Below are 15,718 nucleotides of genomic sequence, written 5' to 3' on the forward strand. Positions count from 1 at the left end.
AAAAAAAAAAAACATAAATGGAGGGAAGTGAATGACAGAAAATAGAGCAGGAGAGAGAGTGAGTGAAATTGTAGTGGACCCTTATTTTAGTTATGGATTAGAAGTGACCATTGTGAAGCTCAACATTGTTAAGACCTCTTAAGTGAATAATCAAAAGCTGATGCATCAACTTTTGATTATACTACTGTGAATGACCTAAGTGTTATTACGTAGGCAATAGTACTGAGTTTGAATTCCATTTCACAAAGATCCCGTTTGATAACAATGATAGATGGATGAGATTCATAATGAGATGAGATTAGGATTGTGATTGATAATGAAAAGAGATTGGTAATGAGAAGGGATTAGTCACTACAAGAAAAATTGCATTAGGTGACAAATGAAAATCGTCACAAATTGCATGTTTTTCGTCACAAATAGTATAGGTGACGAAAAAAAAATTGTCGACTAAAGGTTGTCGAAGATTCCTCTCTGGTGACGAAATTCGGTTTTCGTCACCCATAGTGCTTTTTGACGACGAAAAATTTCGTCACAGAAAAATTGCTTGGTGACAAAAAAATTTCGTCACTAATTGTGCTTTTTGATGACGAAATATTTCGTCACCATTGCCATAATTATTTGTCACCCATTTTCAAATTTATCACCGATTGTGGCAGGTAATTGATCAAGTTAAGCACATAGGTGACAAAAAAAATTCGTCACCAAAGGATTTAATTAAAAAATAATAAAGGTGATAAAAGATTGTCGATCACCTACAGTCTTCTTACAATACAATATTATCCTGTTCATTTCAATACTCAGACAAACAAATAAATTATACATTACCCCCCATATGTAATAACCAACACATCTTCATAAACCAATATAATCGTGTCCAAATTAGACATCCATTAACCACGAGAACTATATACACTACACCAAAATGTCTATCCGCACCCATAGGGTCTAAAGCATCAATGTCCCCATGACAAAAACATGAAAAGTAGCATCAATACCATATATGTTCATCATAGTTCGGTAGCATCACTAAAATAAAAAAAGAAGACTCGAAACTTTAACCAAAAAGGAGTCTTCATAGAAGCATATATCCAGAAAAGAAGACTTGAAACTTCATCCAAAAATAAAGTCTTCATAGAAGCATATATCCAAACAAAAACTCTTCTTAGTAGAGCGTATATATACCATCTTTCCTGCTACCAAACTTATGCATATTCAATCTGCACACATGAAAAGTAGGATACAGTATATTTTAGTTATGATGTTAATAGAATACAAAACATTATGTAAACTTAACAATATACAAATGAAACATGTGAGGACCTAACTCAAAATACAACACCAGTACCACGACCTTAAGCAAGGAAAAGTTCACCGCACAGGAAGATTAATGCACAAAACCAAACTTTTAAAGAGAGAAAAACCTCATACTCTTGTATAACTTAGTCGCCTATTTATCTGTAAAGTGTATATCTAATAGCCATGTTTAATTGATCCAATGGTATAGTCAGATTCTAAGCATAATTGTGTTATTATTGGCAATATTTGTGGGAGATTTGCCCATGCCCGTGAAAAATTAAGGCCCATACTTATAGTCCTACTGAATTTAAATGCAGAATGTAGAATAATAAAATGATTGTTATGTTAAGCTACAAGCTTTTATACACCTAAGGAGTTGTGTGTCCCCAAATATGTCGTGTCCCCACGTGTGCATGCCGTGTCCCCGTCGTAAAGGAGGTGGAAACCTCTCTGTTTTGGGGCATGACGGATCAGCAGACCCCCAAACCACATATCAGCAACAAATGAAAAAGTCCCATGATTAGCATCAACAACTGCATCAGATCTCTATAGATGAAGATATACCACTGCAGTAGTAGCATAGCAAAACCAGAGCAATAAGAGTCTAAAACCAGAGCAATAATAGCCCAGAAACTCCATGATTATTAGCTACAACAGAAACCAAGCTGGATAGTGTCAAACATTAGGTCTCTTGAAGAAAAACCACAGCAGCAAACAGTATAGCAATACCAAAGCAAGAGGAATACTACATAACCTATTTATTTCTTGATTGACTATTTGTGTTTATCATAGACTCATAGGATGTGGAGATAGTTAACATCAAACCAGAGAACATAAAAACTTTCATAATCTCTATAAATAGAAAATATATGCTCAAAAAGGGCACAAAAAAAAGCAGAAAACCAAACCAACAAAAATATATAGCCCACTCCAGACCAGTTTTCTCATGATGAATGTAAATAGGGAAAGCATGATGTACTAACCAGCAAGTCATTAACCGATGTCACCACTCATTCATATTAATACTATCCAAGATGAGTTTCAAACTTCCCAAGAGTACCACAAGTATACTACAAATGGCAAAAGACTTACCTTAATAGCAGGTTCAACAAGGTTGACAAGTTCAATGCAATTCAATCCAAAAACCCTTCTTACCTGCAAAACATCATCATCAATTAGCAGGAGTCTTGGACACCGGTAATTTATCATTATCATTAGTAAATAAGTTCCAACCATAAATGAAAACAAACTAACCAAAAAACAAAACAAACAATGACAAAAAGCATAGCTAAAGTGCGTAAAAGGGAAACAAGTGCTTGGATGAATCAAAGATGCATCAATATGCTTCGGTCAGTTTGTACAAGCCTTTTACCCATTGTGCTGCACGAGGCCATTAAGAAAGAGTTAAACTGGAAGAAAAAAGTTCAGACCATTAGCTCCAAACAAGCAGTCACATTTGCATTACAATAACCAAATACTTGAAGTTAGAATTTAATCTTTTCCATTTCCTAGCACAAAGTAAAAACATTACAAGAAACTCCCATGTATAGTCACAATCCATCCACACTACAACAAAAAACGCCTTTCACAGCGTGCAAAAAACACTATAGTAGGTAATAGATAGCATTCCGGAGAACGCTGTATTAGCTCATGTTATTAAAAGTCTTAACTTTCTATAGCGTTCATTGCCCGCTGTTAAAAACTTTCTATAGCGTTTATTGATTGCTATGATGGACAATTGTTGGCAAAATCTAAGTCCTCCACATATCAAAATCTGATCAAGCCAACGTGCACTGATGTTGAGTAAAAAATGTGATTGAGAACATCAGAATCTGATGCAAATGAAACAAATGTGATTGCAAGTCCTTTGGTACCAAACCTAATAGCTCTTCCTACCTGCAAAAAAGGTGAAACAAAAGCAGAGCAAGAAAGATGGCTCAGGGAGCACACAAGGAAGATAACCTGGTCTTGAGTAAAAAACAAAGCTGAAAAAAGAAATAAACTGAACGTACCCTACGCAGAGCAGATAAGTACCTGCAGAATCTGGCATGTCATAGTTGAAGACAAAGTTAACTCGCTCAATGTCAATTCCCCCACCCACCAAATATGTTGCATCAAGTATCCTCTTGTGTCCTTCCTTGAAGCTCTTATGGCGTGTCAACCTGATGCCAATTAGGAAATGAGTAGAAGATAAGCAGAACCAAGAACAATCTCAGAGGTAGACATACCATGACCAATTGATGTGTAGAAGCTAAGGCAGGACTAGCAAGAAACAAAGGGTAGGGACACTTGACCAATAGGATTAGCAACAGAGAGACGAACCAAAAAAATCACAGCAGATGAACTCATAAAGAAGCTATTGATCAACCGGCAGTAGAGTGATCTCCATCCATCTTCAATAGTGAAAGTAACAGAACTTCTTTCTTTTTCAAGTCATAGACCTGCAAAGGAAGAAAGTCTTTGAAAACTCATAAAGAGTGAACAAACATTGTCCTTTTTTTAGACGTAGGAATGATGAAAAATACATTACCTTGTGTGGAGTCCATATGCTCTTCTCTCATCTAAGGGAAAATTGTTTCTTTCAATCATTCTTAACCACACGATCTGGAAGAATGGCGATAATATGAAAACTCTATTGTCCAAGCCATAGCCACTAAGTGTTCCACAAAAGAAGCTTCACTAACATCACTAACAAAGTAAGAACTGATACACCTTTCCATCCAGCTCATGTATCCTCTAAGAGGCAAAGGGGCAAACTTTTCCTTCGTCAATATCATTCCATGTATACTACAAGCGTAAGAAATTGAATTAAGATATGAAATGGGACAAATTTCCACTTGTGTTAGCCAAACTAAGGTATGCTAGATCTCTCAGAGAAGTAACAAAATTATTAACAAGACTAGAAACATAAAAGAAAGAAAACAGTAACAACTAGGTAGTTGAGCTTCCTTCACTTAGTAGAAGACTAGTTTTTACATACTCAAATCTCAATCAGTAAAGAATGTGCAGTAAGTCATAGTATCACAAAGAAATTAGAAAGAAAAAAAAACCTAATGTTCAATGCTGTCATGATTAAGATGGATAATAAAAAAAATTAGCTAGACTAACAAAGATATTCCGATCATATGATGTGATTACCTCGTAGGTTGCCATGATTATACAATCTCATGGGCTCCTAGCTATCACCTCAATTACTAGAAATGGTTCAATGAATGTGGTGGCTCGCATCCTGAATAGTAAGAAACAAAAGAAAATGTATCAATTATGCATAAGGAAAATTAGTATCACAACATCTTCAATTGACTGAATCAAAACTAAATGGACAAAACAAATTCCTGTCCAATTCTTAGTCAAAACCTCATCTCTATAGGTTTTATACTCTGTTAGAAACCGCACCACAAGCGCGAACCATCTCCAAGAGGTTCTGAACTCTTATGGGTATTGAAACCAAGACAATGTAAAAACGCTACCACATCAAATAAAGACTACTTAAAATTTGAACCCGCAGAGATCACCCGTTGGGCTGCAAGCTCTTAAGTGCTTGTAGGCCATTCTCAACAATTGCATAGTGAATCCAATCCAAGTGTATAATCAAGCAATCTCATCGAATATGGTTTGATAAGTAAATAATTTCTCCCGTCATACATTAGTTGTTTGGCTGATAGATTTGAGAAACAAATTTCATTAAGCATATATAATCAAATAGTTGGTGGGGGAAAGTTATTTACAAAGGCAAGTCAATTTCAATAACAACAGAACTAAACTGGAAATCGTAGAACTAGCTAGAATGTTATATATCTAAGGAGAAGGGCTAAAAACATACCGCTTTGAAGAGACGATGGTTCCCTCCGTGACGTGATTAGTTCTTCCTAATTAACACTCAAAAGGGTGGACTGATCGAGCTCCAACCATTGTTGCCACATCGCGAGAACTGAACACACTCCCAAATCGATTGAGATGCAGGACCAACCTAACGAGATATTCAGAACAATAACTTCAATTCCAAATGCACTTCAAATTGAAAATCTTATACATTTGGAGAAGTATTTGGGGTTTGAACTTTGGGTGGTCACATTAAAAAATCAACATTACATACTTGGAACACGTTTTGCTGCTCAAGTTATCCAAATGACAGTAGCATCCATATTATAGGCCATGAAAAAATAGATTGGTGCATGTGAAACATGTATGCGTTATAATGCGTACCTAGGTATGGAGAGAGAGAGAGAGAGAGAGAGTAGCACCAGCAAGAAATACCCAATTTTTTAGGGTTCGACAAGTTGATGGGCCAAAAATTTTAGGAAAGAGGTGAAGTTAGGTGGTATCAACAAGCAACAAGGGAAGAGAGCTCTCGCGAGGTGGTGGACGGAGGAGGAGAACGAGCTTACACAATATAGGTGGAGGGAGATGTCTGCGTTTGGTGTAGGGATGAAGCTTTGAAATTGGCGCGATGAGATCTGTCAAAAACAGTCGGAGTATGGACTCGGCTGCTACGGAGACGGCGTTGGCCTTCGAGTCGTCGGATGAAATGGCCGGAGTCGGAGGAGATGGCCGACCGTGGAGCGAAGGAGCAAGAGAGAGCACCTCCAAAGAGGAACACAGAGGGAGGGGTGAAGAGTGGTGAGATCGATCAATAATTTAGGGCTTTTTTGTTGACAAGCATAGGGGTACAAAACGACGTAGTTTTCGTTGTGCCCAAAAAAATTCCTCTTTAATGGACGACAAAAGAGAATTCCTCACCAAAGTCTTTCCTTTTGTGACAGTATTTTGTCACGTAATGATTGCAAGTATCTCTGCAACGTATGGAGGAAATGGATCAGCGACGAAACTTATTTTTTTGTCACTTTATATTTTTTTGTCTACTCTTTTGCTGACGAAATTTATTTTTTCGTCACTGATTAGATATTTTTTGTGACAAAATAAAATTTCCTCACCTTAAATTTGTCTACCTTCTTAATTGGTGATGAAAAAATATTTTCCTCACAAAATAGACATATTTGGAGACAAAATCTACTTTCCTCACCAGCATTTTGTCACATATTCTCATTTTTCTTGTAGTGAGTAATGAGTATGTTTGGTTAAGATGAGATTGGATGATGAGATTTTTAATATCATGTTTATTTGATATGTGATTAGATGATGGGATTGGATTGGATTGATAGAAAGAATTGGTAATGAGAAGGGATTGATAATGAAAATGAGTTGGGATTGGACTATTAATACCATTTCCCCCAGGGTATTCCTAATATCCCCTAATCCCCGGCTTGCTAGTCCATTGGATTCATAGTCTAAACTCATTTTGACTTACCAAATAAAGTATTAGTAATCTCTTGAAATTTGTAGTCCAATCCTAAAGGCTAAGAGGGTTAACAAACGGGGCCAAAGGAAACACAGAGGTCAATACTGCAAATCCAACAACACAATTGCATAGTCGGTCGATCTTTAATTTTCGTAATTCCAAAAACGACTCATCCTTTTCAATATGAGAAATGTAGTGCTTGTGTAATCTAACCTCCCACTTTCACCATGCATACTGGACTGGTACTACGATTACCACTTGCAATGGGGATTGGGGAACCCCACAAAACTACAATATCTCAATTATGATAAACCTATATGGGAGAATCAAAATAAATATGCAGCGAAAAAATACTTACCTTCTGCCATGGTGTTTAAATCTTGAGAAATTCGGACACTGTTTTGATTTTGAACCAAATTGTCTAACACTCACAACTCTCACTGATTTGTTTGGAGAGAAATAGGTAGGATTTCCGGTCTATTCTATATCACGTTAACTTGATGGTAATCACAGACCTTTATATAGATAGACAGAGACCCTTTCCCAATAGTTACAACCCAATATGTGACTCTTCACCAAGAGTCACACCCCGTGACTTTTCAACAAGAGTCACACCTTTTCCAATAATCCCACCCCTTGGACTTCCTTCCATCAAGAAAGTATTAGGCAACTATTCATAAAGGTACCATTATATGGGTAATTAACTTAAATCTAATATTCAAGTTTTAATAAATATAATACATAAATACAATAATAAGATGACAAGTCATGTGAGCCACACTTAATGAAATATAGAACTAACAAATTAAACATGCAGTAGCATGAAAAAGTGTTTCTAAATTGTATTTAGTTGGGTAGTGATAAGTATAAAATCGACTGCCGGTCAAGCCTGCTCAGCTCAATCACTCGGATAACTTGTTTGCAAGGACTGAGAGCACTTAGCTACACAAGATTACTATGAATCCTAGGATATACATTCCAATCTGGATCCCTAGGTGTGTTAGGACTCTCCTACACCACCTCAAATCCCCAAGGGGATAACTCCAAACACTCCAAATCCCATGGGACTCCTAACTCCTGAGGGAACCAGTCTTACAACTATTGGACTCCACAGGTGCCAAACTAATCCACACCCCTAAGTCCAAGCGACCTAATCCTAATAGGATTCTACCTCTTATGCCTATATAAACACATCTCTATTAGACTCTCCCTACAGGGAAACACTCTAGTTCCTTTAATTTATATATCTACCTTTCTACCATCTAGACTGACTTAGGTATCGGAGGGGTGTTGGTCAGCACCAGTGTGGTGTCCTTAGTTCTTTTAAAGGTGGTCGATCTCTCTTGCGGTCATCCAGAAGATGAGGAACCCCATCTCCGGAAGAGCTAAAAATCAATTCATCAGCTAGATTAGGGGTTCAGTGGGAGCTAGGATTTAAAATTGGACGGGAAGTGTTAGAAGGAAAACCATTTCAACAATTATTGTTTTCCTATTCCTTACTCTGAAACAAAAAAAAAAAAATACAAATTTCAACCTACAATATCTACAAAAAGGCGCGCCCCTTGTTGAATGTTAAGAGACATTTGTCCTTTTACTCCTTTACAATACTTTCGTTTCTACCTACACCGTAAAGACCTTTGTCCACCTAAAATAAACCATAAAGGCCACAATTTTAGACTTGACGTATTCTAATTTCTATCTGTTCAATTTGGCCTCACACTCACACGCGTACAAGTCTTGGAGAACTCCTTTCTGGTTTTTCTCAGTGAAAGACAAACGAAACCTAATTCTTCCATTGTATACATATATAGGTTATACTTCAACATATTCTTTGGGAGAGGGAAAGAGAAAGAAGGGCAGTAAAGATTCGTTGCATCCATCCACGGCCGGCTTTGAGCATAAGTTCACCAGACGACCACCTTGGGCCTTCAATTTTGGACTCAATCATAGGACCCCCAAATAGCAGAATCATAATACTCCTAAATATTAGTCAGGATCCTATAAGAGATCCTTTATTTTAATAAAAAAAAGGACCTTATGATCCCGATCAAATTTTGATGATCCGAACCGTTCAATGTGATCATAACGTGACTTTAAGAGTCTAGAAGAGAAATCAGCAAAAAATATGATCGGGAAGTGTTTGATCTGAACAGTTTCATTGGATGGTTCAATTTAAAACTGCTTTAAACAAGCACTTCCTGTTCATATTTTTTGTTGATTTCTTGTGGGAACTCTTAAAATCATGTTCAGCACACATTGAACGGTTCGGATCATCGAAATTTGATCGGAAAAGGGGAGGTCCGCATTTTATTAAAATAAAGAATCTCTTATAGGATCCATGGTGCCTAAATATTATGCGTGTCAATTATTTTCCAAGTCAATTGATGTAGTTCAGCAGTAAGATGTGCGTGTGCTACAAGCGACATCCTAAGTTTGAGTCCCGCTTTATTTTTTGACGCGAAAATCTTCTGAATTTGTAAAAAATTTCATTTGCAACTGATGTCGCAGGGTTTTGACCCTGCAACCTAAGCGACGAACAATGTATACTAGAGGATTGCCATTTGCACTACAATCCTTTTGTGCGGTTACGCGACGTCCAGAACGACAAGGTCGGGGACGCCCGGAACATTCTAATAGTCATCTCGTTTACAACGCTAGCTAAAAAACAAAGAGAGCTGAGAGACTCTTTTAATTTTGTTATTGTTGTTATATTCCTAATCTTAACTTTGATGCTTAATTGAAAACTCGTGTGAGGGCATGTACCATTCTAGGCCTACTTCGAATCCGTCATCAAATGTGGAGATTGAGCAGATAATAACAGAAGATTTTGGTTTTAAATGTCCACAAACATACAAGGAAGTATTTGTTTCTTTTCAAAGTCTAGGGTATATTTACCGAGATTTATTACAGCCAAATTAGGAAACGATTCCACTAGAGAAAGAGGTGGGAATTATTAAGGAAAACTTATCACTTGCCAAAAAATACACACCGTAGCAATTGAACATATTTTGTGTAAATATATATAGCAATAGAATATCATGTGCTGGCAACTTTGTCATTTTAGGATTCGAGAAGGAGCGTTTCTTCTTCAACAATGGTTAAGTTCGCCGCAGTTTTTATCGTATTCCTCATGATTCTACTTCACACCTCAGGTATATACACTTGTTTCAATTCACAAAATTTTCCTCAACAAATTATGTTTATTTATTTATTTATTTATTTTTCTCCGGCATCTAATTTCGGGATTGGGAGATGCTGCCAAGCAGAGGTGCTTGGCAGCGGTGCCGAGCGCATCTCGGCCGTCCAAAAGTGTTTTGGATGGCCCGGATGTAAAGGTACCGAACGGATTTAAAAAAAAAGAAAAAGAAAAGGAAAAAGATGTTTCGATTCGGGCCGTTGATTCCGAGATGAACGGCCGGATTGGCCGCTCGGCACCCGCTCGGCAGGGGTGCCGCTCGGCAGGGTCCCCGGGTCGCTAATTTCGAGGTGACGTACAAGTTGTTGATTAACAAGTTATGATTGTTTTAATAATATAGCATGGGGGAACTAGCTAGTGAAAGCCCCTGAATTGCCTCTGAAACAAAAGCAAAAACCATTCTCTTCCTACACGTACAGTTCTAATTTTCCTCATACTAAAAAACACAGGAGGATGTATAATATCTCTGTACATGTCAAGTTTTTATTTAATTTTTGTTTTGAACAGAAGTTTTACGTAATTGGCACCCCTGGCCCCTACAATGTCCAAACCCTATTCAAAATTATACTCCAGAACCAAAAATGGGTTGTGCTTTATGTTCTAACCCAGTAGATTGGGCTTTTACTCTTCTAGATTTTAACATAAAAGTTGGGCTTGTAGTCTCTTATACATAGGAGCAAGCTTCAATTTCTTCTTTAATCTCAGCAATGAGCAATCGGTTAGTGGGTCAATATAGTTTTTTTTTTTTTTTTTTTTGCGGATCAAAAAAATATATATATAGTTTTTTTTTTTTGGGTTACACCGGAAAAGAAACAACAACAACTAAAATCTCAAAGGTCACGCCTCGCATACCTAACTCTAGGAGCGGAATTATGTCATCCGACGGGATAGCATGCTACACCGTTTTGTCTTCCTGGTTCACTCCCATGTTAGCCAATCTGTCTGCCACCTGGTTGCCCTGGGTCAATATAGTTAGGTGTTAGAAGGGGAAAGGGCTCAAACACGACTCTGATGCATGGTATAAGAGAGACATCAACCACACTCAACTGCACTTGCAGACTTGCGAAACAAACTAATCCTAAAGAAAATCCTGCAATATTTGCAGAAATATATTTGTCTCTCATCAGATGCCATTTGAGGCTTCAATTTCACCAAACAAATTGAGGCTTTGAGATTTTTTGCATTGAAATTATTTATTCTGTCTTTTATATATATATACACAAATTATCAAGTGAGGGATCCCTCACTTTGTTAAAATGCGGGACTTTCATTTCCCGATCAAATTTTGAAAATCCGAACCGTTCAATGTGTGCAGAACGTGATTTTAAGAGTCCCCGCGAGAAATCAGCAAAAAAAATGACCGGGAAGGGCTTCATCCGAGCAGTTTTTTTTGAACCGTTCAATGAAAACTACTCGGATGAAGCCCTTCCCGGTCATTTTTTTTGCTGATTTCTCGCGGGGACCCTTAAAATCACGTTCTGATCACTTTGAGCGGCTCGGATCATCGAAATTCAATCGGGAAGGAAAGTCCCGCATTTAAAAAAAATAAGGGATCCCTCACCGGAACCTGACTGTATATATATATATATATATATAACTGTATTTGTTTTCCAGAGCTTGAATCAAATTTTGTTCATATTTGTATGTGTGAAGTTTTAGAATTTTTCCTAGTTAAACTTTATATTTTTGCACGCCCATGCAATTAGAAAATCACGAATCTTCCTCTTACACTAATAAGTAACTTATTACTAGAGCTGGGCAACGGACACGATAGCACGACACGAACCGGACACGAAGTTAGCGGATTAGGGTTGAACATTTCTGACACGGAACATGAAAATGACACGACTTGAGAACACGAATTCTAAATTGGTCGGATTCGGGTTGAACAGGCGAGACATGAAATTGACACGACCAACACGGTTACTAATCTTTGTCACCCATTAACACGAACATATATATATATATATATATATATATATATATATATATATATATATATATATAATATGGTATATCTGTAATTCTATATAGAGTTGGGCAACGGACACGATAACACGACACGAACCGAACATGAAGTTAACGGGTTAGGATTGAGCATTTTTGACACGAAACACGAAAATGACACAACTCGAGAAACACGAATTCTAAATAGGTCGGGTTCGGGTTGGGTGGTTTGTGACACGAACACGACCTGTTACCCAGGTCTACTTATTACGTCATTTTCATCCCACAAAAAGGTTAGAAGCACATCCACTATTAGTCTATTATGCTTCCACCAATTGTAAAAAGAAAAAAGAAAAAAGGTGCTAGATCTATCTATCCCATATCATCTGTTTGTTTTTTTCTGCAAACTGTGTCAAACAGTTAAATTTTACTCCCTACGAAGACTTAAAAATAATAGTGGTTTTTTGCAGGAAAAATTTCAAAACTTTTTTCATTAATTTTAAAAACTCAATGAAATGTACTAAATCGTCATAAAAAGTTTAAATCTTTCTTCAAAAAATTGGATGATTTTTAACTTCTCGTCCAAACAATCATCTTGGGATGGAGAAAGTATTTTGTATGTAAAATGTAACACGACTTTCTAAAAACTAAAACAAAATGCGACGGACGAATTAATCAGCAATATTGTTGATCTTCAACTTCTCTTGGGTAATTATTTTCTTGGCTTGCCAATGCCAGGTCATGAGATTCAAGAATCCATAGATGAAGCTAGAGCCATACGCAGAACTCGGAGGCTCCTTGGAGAATGCATTAGTGTACACAGCTGCAATACGAGGTGCCGATTGGTGTTTCCGGGTGGTCCGGGAATCCCACCCACGGTGGGAGAATGCACTCCCGTTAAACCTTCCCGCTGCTTTTGCATTTATAGCTTTTATGTCCCTCCGGCCCTGCCCGTGTGCACCCCTAGTTAAAAGGCCCGGGAGCGTGTTGCGCAGCTAGTGCATAGCACGGTGCTGTGCGATCTCAATCGTCTAAAAGTGTTATGATGGTGCACGTACAATACAGTCCAAATGGTGCACAACACAGTCCCTGCTTTCCTCTACGGGTATGTTTGGATTGAAAAATTAAATAACTTATTTTTTTGTCTTTATTTTAAAAAAATTACATTTGTTTGTTTTGTGTCAAATTTTTGTGACTTATTGATTCATCTCGATGAGACTAATTGAAAAAGTAAAATTTATTTTATCGAAACTCATAATTTTTTGAATAAAGACAAAAGACAACTTTTTTTTTGTCTTTTTTAAAAAATTATGAGTTTCGATCAAAATTTTATACCTTTCCGATTCCTCTCATCGAGACAATAAGTTACAAAAGTTTGACATAAAATTAAGGGAATTGATTTTGCCACTCTCCTTTTTGTTAATGCTACTCATCTTCTCTCACAAAACAAATCATCATCTATTAAAAGACACAAAGGGAGTGACATTAACAAAAAAGAAAGTGGCAAAATCACTCTCCAAAATTAACACATGCAAATTTTTTTGAATAAAAATAAAAATTAAACTACTATTTTGACTTTTCAATCCAAATCTCCCCTGTTCTATTTCTCATGCATCCAATATATATATATATTTTGCCACTCTCCTTTTTGTTAATGCTACTCATCTTCTCTCACAAAACAAATCATCATCTATTAAAAGACACAAATGGAGTGACATTAACAAAAAAGAAAGTGGCAAAATCACTCTCCAAAATTAACACATGCAAATTTTTTTGAATAAAAATAAAAATTAAACTACTATTTTGACTTTTCAATCCAAATCTCCCCTGTTCTATTTCTCATGCATCCAATATATATATATGGAGATAATGATGCATATGGCGTGACAAATTTTTTTTTTGATAAGTAGTGATAATAAGATGTTGGAAATGTGCTTAATTTCAATTATTACTAGATCTATTCATTTGGTACGTAACGATCATTTATTTTATTCGACGCGCCTAATTTTATTTATTGTTTTTTTTATTGGCGAAAGTAACATTTTATTAAGGGAAAGAAAAATCCAACCAAGAGCTGAAAATAACAAACACCATAGGGGCCAAGCCCGAGACACCTAAAGGGCTACAAAACCTAGATATTACAAATAAAATCCAACACCCGAAGACCTTAGAGCCCAAATATTACAATTATGCGTAATGTGATGTTTTGGCAATAAGGATTCAATCCTTCAATGATTAAATAAATTGGTGGACGCAATAGCCTCAGTCACCGAGCAAAACATACATGTGAATCATGTGATAGGTTAAAAGAGAAAAAAGGGGGAAGGGGGAATGGATTATGAAAAGTTTGTCCACACAAGAAGCACAAGAGCGGGAAAGCTCTTTGTCACTTTTTCAATCGGGTGGCGCCATCAAAGAAGCTTTTTTTTGGCTGAAAATTCCTCCACCCCTTTCAAGCAACCTCACGCCTCCGCTTCATATGGCATGGTGGCTTCAGGCTTGTACTTGTATTCACTGATAAGGGGTAGAACTAAAAGGATGGTTTAGTGAATCTGACTAGTTTCAAAAAAATTCGCTGTGTTTGGTTTGATTTTTGAAAAAAAATTTGAAAAATTGTACAGGTAATAAGTGAAAAGAGATAGAGAGATAAAAATATTGGAAGTAGAGAGAATCTAAGGAGAATTTTTTGAAAAATTCTTTTTGAAAACTAAAGAGAACACAACAGTTACGTTTGAAAAACAATGAGTTTATCAAGTCTTTCATACAAAATCATTTGTATTTGGGAGTGGTCCTAATATTGAATGAAAAGTTAGATGAATTGATCGAGTATTTATAGGAATCGTATTGAGTTGATTATTTGCGGAGACACTCGAAAAAATATTTTAAATTCAATAAAAGGCTCGAATTGTTTGTGTGAGAGACCCGTAGTGAGTCTCACATCACGATCGGTGCATCTGTGAGTAGCACGACTCATTTGATTACTGGAATAATACACTTTGCGTGCTCAGAGTTTAACTTATATTTTATTTTTCCATAAATTGATGAAGAATATACTTCGAAGTATTGTGAGAATCAAGTTTCCGCTATAACAAATACTTCCTCCGTCTCATTTTCATTGTTTATTATTCATTTTGTCTTTTTTGTGTCTATTGCATATATTTTTCAACGTAAATTTCAAAAAATATACAATATGTATCTTATTTAATAGATTTTAATTTGTTCTATATTACAAAGTTGTCGAAATCATGAAAAATATTATCGATTAAAAGATATAGACATAAACATAAAAGAAACAAAAATAATAATAAACAATAAAAATGAATCGGAAGGAGTATATTTTGAACACATCAGCAAAATTCAACCATAAACCCCAAGGAATTTCGCCTCCAAGCCTCCTGCCGAAAGGGTGCGGGCGGAGGTCTGGTATGGATGAGAGATACTACATACACTACCATCCATTACATCTTTTATGGGGCTCATTCCGGGTCCCAAATAAATACAAAAAAATGTCCATAAATTTTAGAATAATATTTTTATGGGGCCCTGTAAAAAATCAGCTCCAACGGGTATCGGTAAGCATTATTTCTTGATTCGTAGGGGCGAAACTGCTCAACTGTACAGTTTCGCTCCTACAAATTAAGAAATAATACTTATCGATATTTGTTGGAGCTGATTTTTAACAGGGCCCCATAATATATTATTTTAAAATTTATGAACATTTTTCTGTATTTTTTTGGGACCCGAGGTGGACCCTATAAAAAATTGTAGTGGATGGTGTAGTTGTTAGAGGTGGTTTACCTAGACTTATTGGGTATGGTAAGGGGAAAACTTTTATGTATATCGGGAATACCAAAGGGATTGGTATCCCCTTCAGTTCGTTTCTCATTTTTCGATCATATTTTGATGATTGGATCCGTTCATTTTGTAGAGTTTGGTTAGAATCTTATTCATACCAAAAAATGTGTTCATTGAACTTTATT

At 36.4% G+C, this 15,718-nt stretch overlaps 1 long non-coding RNA gene across 8 annotated transcripts; it reads right to left on the reverse strand.

Annotated features, from left to right (window-relative positions):
• Positions 1 to 833: 833 nt before the first annotated feature.
• On the reverse strand, positions 834 to 5,908 carry LOC131311198 (uncharacterized). Of its 8 annotated transcripts, none has more exons than XR_009195451.1 (7): positions 5,503 to 5,908; positions 5,120 to 5,266; positions 4,009 to 4,083; positions 3,827 to 3,900; positions 3,314 to 3,737; positions 2,389 to 2,451; positions 834 to 1,217 (listed from the first exon to the last, which is right to left on the reverse strand). It is a non-coding gene; the product is annotated as an uncharacterized LOC131311198 (long non-coding RNA). The 8 variants fall into 8 exon arrangements; XR_009195448.1 differs by having other exon boundaries at positions 4,435 to 5,266; XR_009195445.1 differs by having other exon boundaries at positions 3,314 to 3,458; positions 3,619 to 3,737; positions 3,827 to 4,083; positions 4,435 to 5,266.
• Positions 5,909 to 15,718: the final 9,810 nt, after the last annotated feature.

The sequence above is a fragment of the Rhododendron vialii genome, chromosome 12a (genome assembly GCF_030253575.1).
Source record: "Rhododendron vialii isolate Sample 1 chromosome 12a, ASM3025357v1".
NCBI classification, from domain to species: Eukaryota; Viridiplantae; Streptophyta; class Magnoliopsida; order Ericales; family Ericaceae; genus Rhododendron; species Rhododendron vialii.